The following is a 13196-nucleotide window of genomic DNA, read 5'->3' on the forward strand; positions in this document are numbered from 1 at the left end:
AAGTCTCTCCTCATATAGGATTACCAATTCTTGGAAATTCTTGGAGATTTGGGAGCAATACCTGGGTAGGGCAGAGTTTGGGACTTTTGTTTCTCATATGCATTGTGGTATACCATAGAGTTTGAAACTGAAGCTGACATTTCCTCCAGGGGAATTTTTCTCTATAGTCTGGAGTAGGTAAAGGTGCAAGCACCGAGTCATTACTGACCCATGGGGGGACATCGCACCATGATGTTTTCTTGGCAGACTTTTTATGGGGTGGTTTGCCATTGCCTTCCCATCATCTACACTTTACCCCCAGGAAACTGGGTACTCATTTTACCGACCTCGGAAGGATGGAAGGCTACCTGAACCCGGTAGCCTTCCATCCCTTCCAACCTTGAGCTGGCTGCCTGAACCCGGCTTCTGCCGGGATCGAACTCAGGTCGGTGAGCAGAGCTTGGGCTGCAGTACTGCAGCTTGGGAACTGCAGGCCCTGCCTTCTTCTATATGAGTCATATCTCCCAGGTCTTTCAGTCGTGGACAGTTATGGTTATGCTGGACAACTACAAAGTGATTCAAAGCAGAATATATGTGGCTTTCTATAAACAAGTGATTTTGAGCAGAATTAATGATTTAGTTGGTTCTCTATATTTTCCACAAAGATTAAAGGCATTTCATGCTATTTCGTAGTTACCTTTTATGAAGATCAAGAAAGGAAAAAGGAAATACTGTTTCTGTGCTGTCTTGGGCATCTTGAGATTGAAATAGGTTGTAGCTACTGGATTGATATGGAGAAAGAGGTCAGGAAAGCTTTCAAACAGATAGACTAGAAATGGTGTGGCTAATCTTTCTTTATAAAAATGCAAATACAAATTTAGTGAGGTGAATATATGAATATGAAATTTTCTAAAGCCTATCTTATTAGAATAGCTTGGGGTTATTATTATTATTATTTAAAACACTGAATAAATGAGACAAGTGAAAAATAATCTGTGTAACCTAGTTGAACTTGATACAGTTTTATCTACTTTTATGTGCAAGTATATTTTAGAGTCTCATTGTCTCTTTCCCCACTTGCTTTTATTAATTTAGAAAGATACAAAATTAAGGGTTGGTAGACCTGACATTGATTATTTGCAGGTAACTAACTCTTCCCTTAGGCACTAGCTAACCACCTCTGCTTCTCACTTGCTGGGGTCACCATAAGTTGATTACGACTTGACGGCATGCAGATACAAACAACTCTTCCCTTACTACTTACTAGAATTGGTCAGGATATTCTCATGGTATGTTTGAAACATTAAAAAATCATATTCATAAATGAAAAAGATAGCTGGACTATGTGTGAGGGAGAAGAGAAACATTATATAAGGCGCTGGTGTTACGAACCAAGATCTTCTGTCAGTAGGACTAGGCTTCTCACTTTCTATGCTTCTGGTAGCATGACAGAAAATGTAGCTTCTGCACTACTCTGAGGTACACATCAGCAGCACTGCTGCAGACGGCCAGGAGGTGGTACTGCAGAGGTCAGGTGATAAAAGAAGTCTATAGCATTCTTCCTGAGCCTATAAAACTTGTTTCTTAATATTTGTCAGGCACAAGCTGAACTGCTGTCATACTGCCTATATCTACTTACTTGCTTTCCCGTCTTCTAGCTTCTCAGGACAACTACCTGACTGGTTCACACCAGACCACCTTGGTGGTGGAGAGTGCCCTAAAGTCATAGCTGATTTATGGTGACCCCTGGCGTGGTTTTCATGCCCCAGTACGATTGTATGGATACATATGTAATGACTGATTTATAGGTATAGGATGATGGTAGGGCAGTCATATATATGTATTTATAGCACACTGGCACTTTAAGTGAATGTGAATTTGATTGACTTATTGCACTTTATGGAATAGAATATTTATTATCTTGGTAATTAGTTGTAATATTTATTCGTTACTGGTTATTTGAAGTATTGTCACAGGAGGGTTTGGCCCTTGGTATCAGCTACTAAAATAGAGATAAGATAAACAAAGTATCTAAAATAATATCAAAGGGAATTAGCACATACTTTATTGAACAAAAAATGTTATTCTTAGAATGCTGACTTGAGACGTCCAGTAAGTGAGGTCAACTCACCACACTATCAATATTTGGGTATTGGGGAACCAAAAGACTGAAGAAAATTTTTAATACTTATTGTACAAAGGCCAAATTCCATTAGTATGGGTGATGAAAAGTTTTAGAATCTCAGATCTAAAAATTTCCCTTTTCCTTACTTAGTAACTGTTAAGAACCTAAAGCAACCTTGGACATGTCTGCTGCTTTTTTGACAAATATGTTCATCTGACTAAAAGGACATCATCAAAAGCCTTTAGAGTTTTTAAAAGTCTGAATAGCTAAGCTATTTAGGCACTCAAGCAGTGTGACGTCCTTTGGAATGTCAGCTGGAAGAAATCTCTAGCTGTGCTTGAAATGTACACAGAATTATTGGCCTGATTTAAAAGCGAAGAAATAAGCAGTTCAACAGTAACCTCTCAACTAGAAAGCCCCCAAAAGAATCTTTAATCACATTTACATGTCTGCTCAGGATATTGGCAGATTTAGACAAAAACTTCAATTTGGTCCAACATGTCTATTGAGGCAGTGGCTTTCAGAATTGCTACCTTCAGGGGATGTTTTCTAAAATGACTTGGTCTACTAAAACACCCTACACAATGCTAAAGATTCAGAGGCATGTTCTAGGACATAATGCCAGTTCAAAACTAGACATGGGCACGAACGGAAAAAAAAACCCCGAACACCCTGTTCGTCGTTTGTTGCCATCCACGAACAATGAACAACAAACATGGACGAACATGAACTGTTCTTGGACATGTTCATTGTTCGTGGGGGCCAGAACCCACCCATCCCACCCCAACCCCCTCACTTAGCCCCCCCTCCCCTCAAACCCACTTACCTGGCCCTTTAAAGATCCCTTTAAACTATCAGCTGGCAGGCGGCAGGGGGGGATTCCCCCCTGTCACCTGCCAGCTGATAGTTTAAAGGCCCCTGTCTGGGCAAAAACAGCAGTGTCTGCCGGGAGCTAGTTTGAGGGGTTACAAAAGTGACCTTCCCAATGCCCAATACCCACCAAATTTGCAGGGGACATAGTCCTCACTGTTCTCTGAATACCCCCCAGGTTTCAGAGAGATTGTACCCCGGGAAAGGCATGATCCATGGTCTCCCCATTGGCTGTCATTTTCTCTTCACAGTGGCAAAAACGGGACTCTCTGCTGGAAGTACTTGAAGGGTTAAAGCCAGAAGGAAAACCAGAAGGAGTTCAGACAGAGTTCAGTCCTTCCCTGCCTCTGGTTGCCAAGGGGATTGATTGCAGGTGCCAGACTGTCTGGCTTGACGAATGGCTGCTGAAGGCAAGGAACCAGGCTTGCAACGACCACCTGTTCATTTAGGATGGGGCCTCACGAACAGCTTGTTCGTGAACAGCAGCTTAGGCTGTTCGTGGGTTTTTTCTGTTCGTAATGCTGTTTGTGCCCATGTCTATTCAAAACATGGTTCTGGTCAGACCCTCACCATCATCTTGTATGAAGGATGAACATTAAACCATGCCACAAACTCTCTAAGAGTCGCTTAGTTCAGGGTATCAAAAATAGTCTCAGGAAAGTTTGCCTGCAGTTCCTGAATCCCTGTTAAGCTTCCAGGGTTGCCTAGGGCATGGCTGGAAGGCACTATTTTAAGCAAACTGATGTTCAGAAAAATTATGGTCTCTCAATTTGGAGTGAGAGGTAGAGTGGGAACTAATTTGGTAAGGAAATCCTTTTCTTACAAGAATTCATGTTTATATTTATCAAAACATTTTTATCAAAAATACTTATCAAAACATTTTTCATGCTTAATTGTAGACAGATGTAAGTCAAACTATCAGCACCAGAGATGCTTCAAGGGTTTGTGTACTCTACCACAGTCCGTAAAGCTTGTTTCTGATTTCCACATTTCAGCTAATGATGTTGGTGGGATCTAACAGTGATGGTTGGATGGTTCACCAGCACCTGGTTAACAAGCAACAAGCTTCTCCCGGGCTGAGCTTTCTCACAATTACTACTTTGACTTACTCCTTTACCTGCCGTAGTCTGATAACCCTAACCGCTTTCTTCGGCAAGAAGGAAGTAAACAAGAAAGCACAACAACCTATATGGTGCTCTTCAGTTCCTTGGAGGAAAGGTGGGACATAATATGGAAAATAAATGCCCTGGGGGGAAAGTATAGCTAACTTATGATTGTCACTAACTTAAAATATATTGTGCAGTAAGTTGAGATCATTGCAATGCAATGGCCCTTTCTACATCCATTTCTGTGGCAAATTCCACAAATTAAAAAAATGCTTATTATTTATTTAATTTTTTCCAACAATAAAAACATAACAGTTTAAACAACCAACAAAACGATAACAATATATAGTAACTAGAACTGAGGTGGATTTAAACTGATGGAATCTAAATAGAATTAACTATATAGCAATAATAACAATTATACCATTGTTCTTTAATTTCTGCCTAGTGAGAGGCGATCTTCCGATTATGGACATCTGAACAACAGCAGAGAGAAGCAGTTTCCATTAGCAGGCCTTACTTGTTAGTGAATTTTACAGTGGTATTGTTGGTGTCATTGATGCTGCAAACTGTTACTCTGATTTCTCTTGAACTGACTGACGTGTTGAATCTGATCACCAAAGAAACAAAGGCCATTTTCACATGGCCACGTGCCCAGAAGATCGCACGAAACTCATGGCATAAAAGTGTCTTCCTAGCGCAATTTCCTGGCACAATCCCGTTAAATGGCCCTTTTTCTGACGTCATTGGGCCATTAAAGGGGATCGTGCCAGGAGATTGTGCTAGGAAGATGCTTCATGCTGTGAGTTTGCACGAGCTCCCAGGGAGCATGTGAAAACAGCCAAAGACAAAAAAAAAGTAGATACTTTCTGATAAAAACTATATCCTGCGTTTTCACATCTGAAAATAGTTTCAGTATTATGTGAAAAGAAGCAATAAAAGAAGAGGGCAGCGAATAATTCTGGGTGAATACATGCTAATAACATAAAAAACTCAACTATACTTACCATTAAGGTTTCCTCATCTCTCCACTCCACTTATGGTTGCCAGTCTCCAAATGGGGCCTGGAGATTTCCAGAATTACAACCGATCTCCTGCATCTGATGAGGAGAGCTGTGATTCTCAAAAGCTTATACCTCAATAAAGTTGGTTAGTCTTAAAGGTGCTACTGGACTTTTTTACTGTTTTGCAACTACAGACTAACACGGCTAACTCCTCTGGATCAAGTGATTTCCAGACTTCAGAGACCAGTTCTCTGGAGCAAAATTGCAGCTGGACTCTAGGGCATGGTACCTCCCCAAATCTTCCCCTTTCCAGGCTCTTCCTTCAAATTTCCTGGAACTTCCAAATCCAACATTGGCATTCCTACATACATTACTGTAAAATGTAGTTGCTGAGATTATTGTCTCCTGTTTCCATTTTGCATTTACAGTAATTACATATGGGCCAAATCCACACTTCCCTACCTTCCACTTTTCATACATAATAATTGCGCTGGATTCTATCCCGCAATGTCCCAGTCTGTGTTCACATCCCCTCTTTTACTGCACCAGCATCGCACTAAACTCCGTTCACATCCCTGGGAGAATCGCACAATACGGGGGGGGGGGGGTTAGATCCACGACATCATATAGCCTTTTTAAAAAAATTTAATGCTAGATTTTCACTATATCAATTTTCTGCTCAATTGCAATGGCGGGGCCACACACCCATTGATACCTGTGATTGGTTAATGTTACCGTTCAACTATAATTATAGGATAGTGATTTTTCGCTATACCGATAATTTTAGTTTAAAAAAAAAAAACCGGAAAGAGTCAACCATTGCAGGCATAGTCTGCATATCAGAAATTACCTAGGCTCTTCTTCGGCAGTGAAACATTATTTACTGTTAAAAAAAAAAAGGCAATCCGCCCCACCCTTGATGGCTGCACGGACTTTTTACAACACCACTTCCCAAACCGCTCGTGGGTGATCTTCATGAACAGGATTGCGCAATAGTGCTAGGAATACCCCCTTTTTTAAAAAAAATAAACAGGATGGGGGTACGGACATGTCTCGAACAGAGTTGGGACCATAAGAATTGCTTGGCAAAGAGGGATGATGTTCCGGAAAGGCAAGAAACAAGGAAGTGGGAGTGGTTAAGAGGGGGCGGTCTCTTTGGGAACCGCTTCTATTTGTTCACATCCATAGTGAGAACTGCGCAAGAGAAGCATTTGAAAGCGTGACAACCTTGTCTGAGGCGCAGCGCAACAGATACGATAGAATGGCGGGATTGAGGTAAGAGTATGTGAACAGCAGCAAACTTGAGCCGTGTGGATTTAGCCCATGCACTGAAGTCTTAAAAGAGGCATCAAGTGTGCAGGCTGGCTGTCCTGAAATTTCCATTTCTGGCTCCAAAAATGAAATTCAAAACCTGACTGTTGAATCTAAAACCTGAGGCCTGACAACATTACTCAGAAATCTTTGAACTTTGCATGCCGGTTTCCTTTCCTTTCCTGAGAAATCTGATTTTCCATTTTTTAAAAAACAAAAAGCAAGTTTACATCAATATTTGGTGATGTGTTTATATAATTGGTAACTACTGCTGTCTGTATTAGACATCAGTGGTCATCATGATGCTTCTTGTGTCATAATTTACAGGAAATTTTCTGTATTTTAGTGCATGTTCATCCCGCCCCGTGATGGTCCTCAAGTCTGGTTCGGACACCAGTGCATCACACTGTTCCTTACCTAGCCACATTTCTATGGATAGCACACAGCATTTCTGTTTTTAAAAGTTCATATTTTACGAATGTTCGGATACTTGGTATGATCTGTGCCATAAAGCACATTTTCACACAGTTGCAATTCACATGCTGTATGTGTACGCATGGTTTGGATATTAAAACAGAGGGATATTACAAGATATTACTGTGCATGGGTAAAACAGTCTGTGTAAATTGGGAACTGCACTCCCCTAGGCTTTATACTGGGTGGACCATAACCAAGTGCTATCCTAACAACCTAGCAGGATAGATGGGAATGAACCTTCCAATCCATCTCCTTGTGAATATATATCCAGGATTTCTGTATTGCTCTGTGTAAAACAACCCCCACCCCCACCCCCGGCCATGCATCAATACTAATAATGCCCTTTTACATGTAAACATTTCTAGCTTAGGCCAACATCATGAATATGCATTTTCCGTTACTTTAGTAATAAAACATTAGCCTGGAGAGGAAATAGCCTGTGGTTTACCATTGTCAATTGTGGATGCCTTTCTGTCCACTTAAAGATGAGAAGACATTTTGAGCTTTTTGTATAGTAAACAGAAGCACCCTAGGAAGCTTCTGGCAGAATGATTTCTTCCTCACGAGTATTAAATAAGGCTAAATCAATTTTCTTTTGCACAGGGAAAATATCTTGTTCCTACTGGCTCTCTGTGGGATGGGGAGAATCACTTTATTTACATATTTATCTTCTCTGCACACAATTTACTGACACTATTAGCTTTAAAAAGTTTAGAATTGGCAATAGTTAAATGTGATAACGCTTTTGGAATTTAAGAGACTGATTTCAAGAAAGATTTATTAAATAATGAAGATACACTATATTAATATAGTCTATATCACTTAAATAAATAGTTTTGAGTATTTTGGATTGAGGAGTCCCTGGTTGGCTTCTCATAAGAACATAAGCAAAGCCATGTTGGATCAGGCCAGTGGCCCATCCAGTCCAACATTCTGTCACACACAGTGGCTAGAAATCCAGTGCCATCTAAAGGACTGTCAGTGAGGCCAGGACACCAGAAGCCCTCCCACTGCCTTCCTTCCAGCACCAAGACAACAGAGCACCACCTCCCCACAAAGAGAATACCATCTATCTCCTGTGGCTAATAGCCACTGATGGACCTCTGCTCCATATATTTGTCCAGTCCCCTCTTGAAGCTGGCAATGCTTGTAGCTGCCACCACCTCCTGTGGCAACGAATTCCATGTGTTTATCACCCTTTGTGTAAAGTAGTATTTTCTTCTATCTGTTCTAACCCGACTGCTCAATAATTTCATAGAGTGCCCACGAGTTCTTGTATTGTGAGAAAGGGAGAAAAACACATCTTTCTCGACCTTCTCTAACCCGTGCATTATCTTGTAAACCTCTATCATGTCTCCCCTCAGTCGTCTTTTCTCCAGGCTAAAGAGCCCCAAGCGCCTCAATCTTTCCTCATAGGGAAAGTGTTCCAACCCTTTAATCATTTTAGTTGCCCTTCTCTGTACTTTTTCCAGTGCTATGATATCTTTTTTAAGGTGTGGCGACCAGAACTGTACACAGTACTCCAAATGAGGCCTCACCATCGATTTATACAGAGGCATTATGATACCGGCTGATTTGTTTTCAATCCCTTTCCTAATAACCCCTAGCATAGCATTAGCTTTTTTTATGGCAGTCGCACACTGTGCTGACGTTTTTAGTGAGTTATCTATCATGACTCCAAGATCTCTCTCTTGGTCAGTCTCCGCCAGTTCAGACCCCATCAACTTGTATTTATATTTTGGATTTTTGGTTCCAATGTGCATTACTTTGCACTTGGCTACATTGAACCTCATTTGCCACATGGATGCCCACTCTTCTAGCCTCGACAGATCCCTTTGGAGTGCCTCACAATCCTCTCTGGCTTTCACCACCCTGAACAATTTCGTGTCATCTGCAAATTTAGCCACTTCACTGCTTAATCCCAATTCCAAATCATTAATAAACAAGTTAAAAAGCATTGGACCCAATACCGACCCCTGTGGCACCCCACTGCTCACCACCCTCCACTGTGAGAAGTGCCCGTTTATGCTCACTCTCTGTTTCCTATTAATTAGCCAGTTTTCGATCCACAAGAGGACTTGGCCCTTTATCCCATAGCTACTGAGCTTACTTAGGAGCCTTTGATGAGGAACTTTGTCAAAAGCTTTCTGGAAGTCAAGATAAACAATATCTATCGGGTCTCCCTTGTCCACTTGTTTGTTCACTCCCTCAAAGAACTCTAACAGATTGGTGAGACAAGATCTTCCCTTACAGAACCCATGCTGAGTTTTCCTCATCAGCTTTTGGTCATCAATGTGCCCACTAATTTTATTTTTGATAATAGTTTCCACCAACTTACCCGGTATTGACATCAGGCTGACTGGCCTGTAATTTCCCGGATCTCCCCTGGAACCTTTTTTAAAGATGGGGACAACATTAGCTACCTTCCAGTCCTCAGGAACAGATGCAGAGTTTAATGACAGATTACATATTTTTGTGAGGAGATCTACAAGTTCACACTTGAGTTCTTTCAGAACTCTTGGATGTATGCCATCTGGGCCCGGTGATTTATCAGTTTTTAAATTATCTAGCAGTCGCATAACCTCCTCTCTCGTCACCTCAATGTGACTCAGGTCTTTCAAAACCCCTCCCAAAGTCAGTGCTTCCGGAGTGGGCATGCACTTCTTATCTTCCACAGTGAAGACAGAAGCAAAGAACGCATTCAGCTTCTCGGCCATTTCCCTATCACCCTTTAGTAATCCTTTTACGCCTTGGTCATCCAAGGGCCCCACGGCCTCCCTAGCTGGTTTCCTACTTCTAATATATTTAAAGAATTGTTTATTGTTTTTCTTTATGTTCTTTGCAATATGCTCCTCATATTCCCTTTTTGCCTGTCTGATCACAGACTTGCACTTTTTTTGCCACAGGTTATGCTCCTTTTTATCAACCTCACTCCGACTAGTTTTCCACTGCCTAAAAGAATCCTTTTTACCTTTTACAGCTTCTATTACATTGCTTGTTAACCATGCTGGCCTTTTCCTAAACCTATTTGTGCCTTTCCTAACCAGCGGTATATATTTAATTTGAGCTTCCAGGATTGTAGTTTTAAATAGTCTCCAAGATTCCCCAAGTGTTTTGACCTTTTTTACTTTCCCTTTCAGTTTCTTCTTCACGTACCCCCTCATCTCAGAAAAGTTACCCCTTTTGAAGTTAAACATGGCTGTGTTGGTCTTATTTGGCAATTTCCTATTTATACATATGTTGTACTCAATAACATTATGGTCACTGTTCCCAAGTGGTGCAATCACATTTACATCTCTCACCAGGTCTTCAGCATTACTGAGGACCAAATCCAGGATCACCTCTCCCCTAGTAGGTTCTGTAACCATCTGTTCCATAGCACAGTCATTGAGACAGTCTAGAAACTCACTTTCTCTCCCCCGATTCGAACACCCATTGGCCCAGTCAATGTGTGGGTAGTTAAAATCACCCATTACAACACAGTTTTTTTGTTTAGCAGCCATCTTTAATCCTGTCATCATTTTATAATCCTCCTCTATTTTCTGATCTGGAGGGCGATAACAAACTCCCACAGTTAAGTTTCCATTTGGGCCCGTAATTTCAACCCATAGCATTTCCAGAAGCGAATCTAATTCAGTTACCTTCTCAATCTTACTGGAATGTATACCTTCTCTGACATATAGAGCCACCCCACCACCAACCCTTCCCTCCCTATCCTTCCGATATAATTTATATCCAGGAATCACCGTGTCCCACTGATTTTCCTCATCCCACCAAGTTTCTGATATGCCCACAATGTCTATGGATTCGCCCAACACTAAACATTCCAGCTCCCCAATTTTACCTCGGACACTTCTAGCATTTGTATATAAACACCTGTAACTTCCCCGGCACACTTTGCCTCGAGACGTAGTTAGGTCATCAGCACTGTTTGTCTCCATCTCAGTTGACAACTCTAATCTATCTCCCTGTAGAAGTGTTATACCTAGCCCTTCATCTCTCTGAGATGAACCATCCTGAACCAGAGACACTTTATCTCTTGTCGGCTTTCCCCTAGCATTTAGTTTAAAAACTGCTCTGCCACCTTTTTGATTTTAAGTGCCAGCAGCCGGGTTCCTTCTCGGGACAAGTGGAGACCGTCTCTCTTGTACAGCTCCCGCTTGTCCCAAAAAGAATCCCAGTGCCTAACAAACTTGAACCCTTCCTCCCTACACCATCGTCTCATCCACGCATTGAGACTCCTGATCTGCGTTTGTCTCTCTGGCCCTGCGCGTGGAACAGGTAGCACTTCTGAGAAGGCTACCTTGGAGGTCCTGGCCTTGAGTCTCCTGCCTAACAGCCTAAATTTTTGTTCCAAGACCTCACGACTGCATTTCCCAACATCGTTGGTTCCAACATGGACCACGACCGCTGACTCTTCCCCAGCACTATCTACCAGCCTATCTATAACACGCGTAATGTCCGCTACCTTCGCACCAGGCAGGCAAGTCACCATACGGTCAGAACGCGGTTGTGCCACCCAGCTATCTACTTGTCTAAGGATCGAATCACCAACTACCAAGAGCCTCCCTCCCGCCCCACCCAGGGATGGTTCCTTGATGCGAAAGGAAACCTGCTCACCAACTGAAGAAGAGGTCCCTTCTGAGGGCATGTTCCCCTTATCCTCAATACGGTGCCCTGATTCCACAAGATCCTCATTCTCCTTGACAACAAGAACGCTGCCATTTTTAGAGTGGGACACATCTGTCCTGTCCCTGAGAATCTTGTCCTCGTGCCTATCTAACTGTCTCCGCTTCTCCAGGTCAGCCACCTTGGCCTCAAGGGTACGTACTCGTTCCCTGAGAACCAGGAGCTCCTTGCAGCGAGCACACATCCAGGACTTCTGACCAGAAGGCAGATAGTCATACATGTGACACTCAGTGCAATACACTGGAAAGCCCCCAACCCCCTGCTGGCATTCTGACTTCATTATTCTGTTTTAGGAATAACACACTAAGAGGAAGAAAACGGCTATGATCCCCCGGCTAAGAGCCACAGGCCAAGAGCCCTTTAGCTCTCGCCCTTCGGCTCGCGCCAAAGGCTCGCGCCCCTGCCCAGCAGTTGCCTTTTCAATGCAAAAGGTCACTTCCTGCTAAGCACAGGAGGTGAGCACAAAGGGGGTGTGTGGCTTGTACTCCAGCAACCCCCAGCAGCCTTACAAACACACTCACCCTCAAACACAATCAAGCCCAAACACACTCAGCCTCAAAACTACACTCAAATCAACACAAAACTACACAAAAAAAGCCCCAAAGCTAGAGAGGACCACCCTTAGCTTCTCAGCTTAACCCACCACAGCCAAGAAAGGCAAAAAGCCCTTACCTCCTCTAGCAGCTGCAGACCATGTGCTCCTGAGCCCAGGTGACTCTGCTCTGCCCTGCCCCTGCCCAGCAGTTGCCTTTTCAATGCAAAAGGTCACTTCCTGCTAAGCACAGGAGGTGAGCACAAAGGGGGTGTGTGGCTTGTACTCCAGCAACCCCCAGCAGCCTTACAAACACACTCACCCTCAAACACAATCAAGCCCAAACACACTCAGCCTCAAAACTACACTCAAATCAACACAAAACTACACACAAAAAGCCCCAAAGCTAGAGAGGACCACCCTTAGCTTCTCAGCTTAACCCACCACAGCCAAGAAAGGCAAAAAGCCCTTACCTCCTCTCCTTAGCTGTCTAGAATCACTGGATTGCCCAGTGGGAAAAGTAGCTTGCCCATTGACTAGAAAAATCTGCCTCTCAATTTAAATACAGACAGCGCTTTGAAGTGTACGTTTAGCAGTGAGGGTGCCAATGCTCTGAAGTCAGTCTAGTTAGAAAATGGCCACATGATAATAACAGCACTCTCTTGTCACCATTTCAGGTGGGTAGGAAAGGGAGTTCATGGTCATGACATTTTAAGACTCAACTGACAGAAGTATCTGTCTCTTTATTATACTGATGTATAATATATTCATCTCTGACTATTCCCATGGGAGACATTACCTTTCCAGTTCTAATAAGTTCTTCAGAGAAGGGGAAAAAGCAGTCCTAAGCAAAGTTACACCTCTTTACGTCCACTGAAATCAGTGGACATGCTCAGTGGCCGCTGATGGCTTAAACCCCTCCAATTCTATAGAATATGTAAATGTGGAGATGGTCAAATTGAGACTTTGAAACATATCCTGTTGTTCTGTTGCTTTGGGGAGGACTTGAGGACGAAATATTTGGGGCAGTTTACATTTTGTAAATTATATCTCCACAGAGATTAATGCAGACGTTATTATTAGATAATGATAAAAGGATCACA

At 42.6% G+C, this 13196-nt stretch overlaps 1 protein-coding gene across 1 annotated transcript in view; it reads left to right on the forward strand.

The window, feature by feature from the left end:
• The window catches only part of CPNE4 (copine 4), a 197303-nt gene that overhangs the window by 42148 nt on the left and 141959 nt on the right, over positions 1 to 13196 (forward strand). The gene's annotated exons all lie outside the window — the stretch shown is intronic.

Source organism: Eublepharis macularius, chromosome 11 (assembly GCF_028583425.1).
Source record: "Eublepharis macularius isolate TG4126 chromosome 11, MPM_Emac_v1.0, whole genome shotgun sequence".
Classification (NCBI taxonomy): Eukaryota; Metazoa; Chordata; class Lepidosauria; order Squamata; family Eublepharidae; genus Eublepharis; species Eublepharis macularius.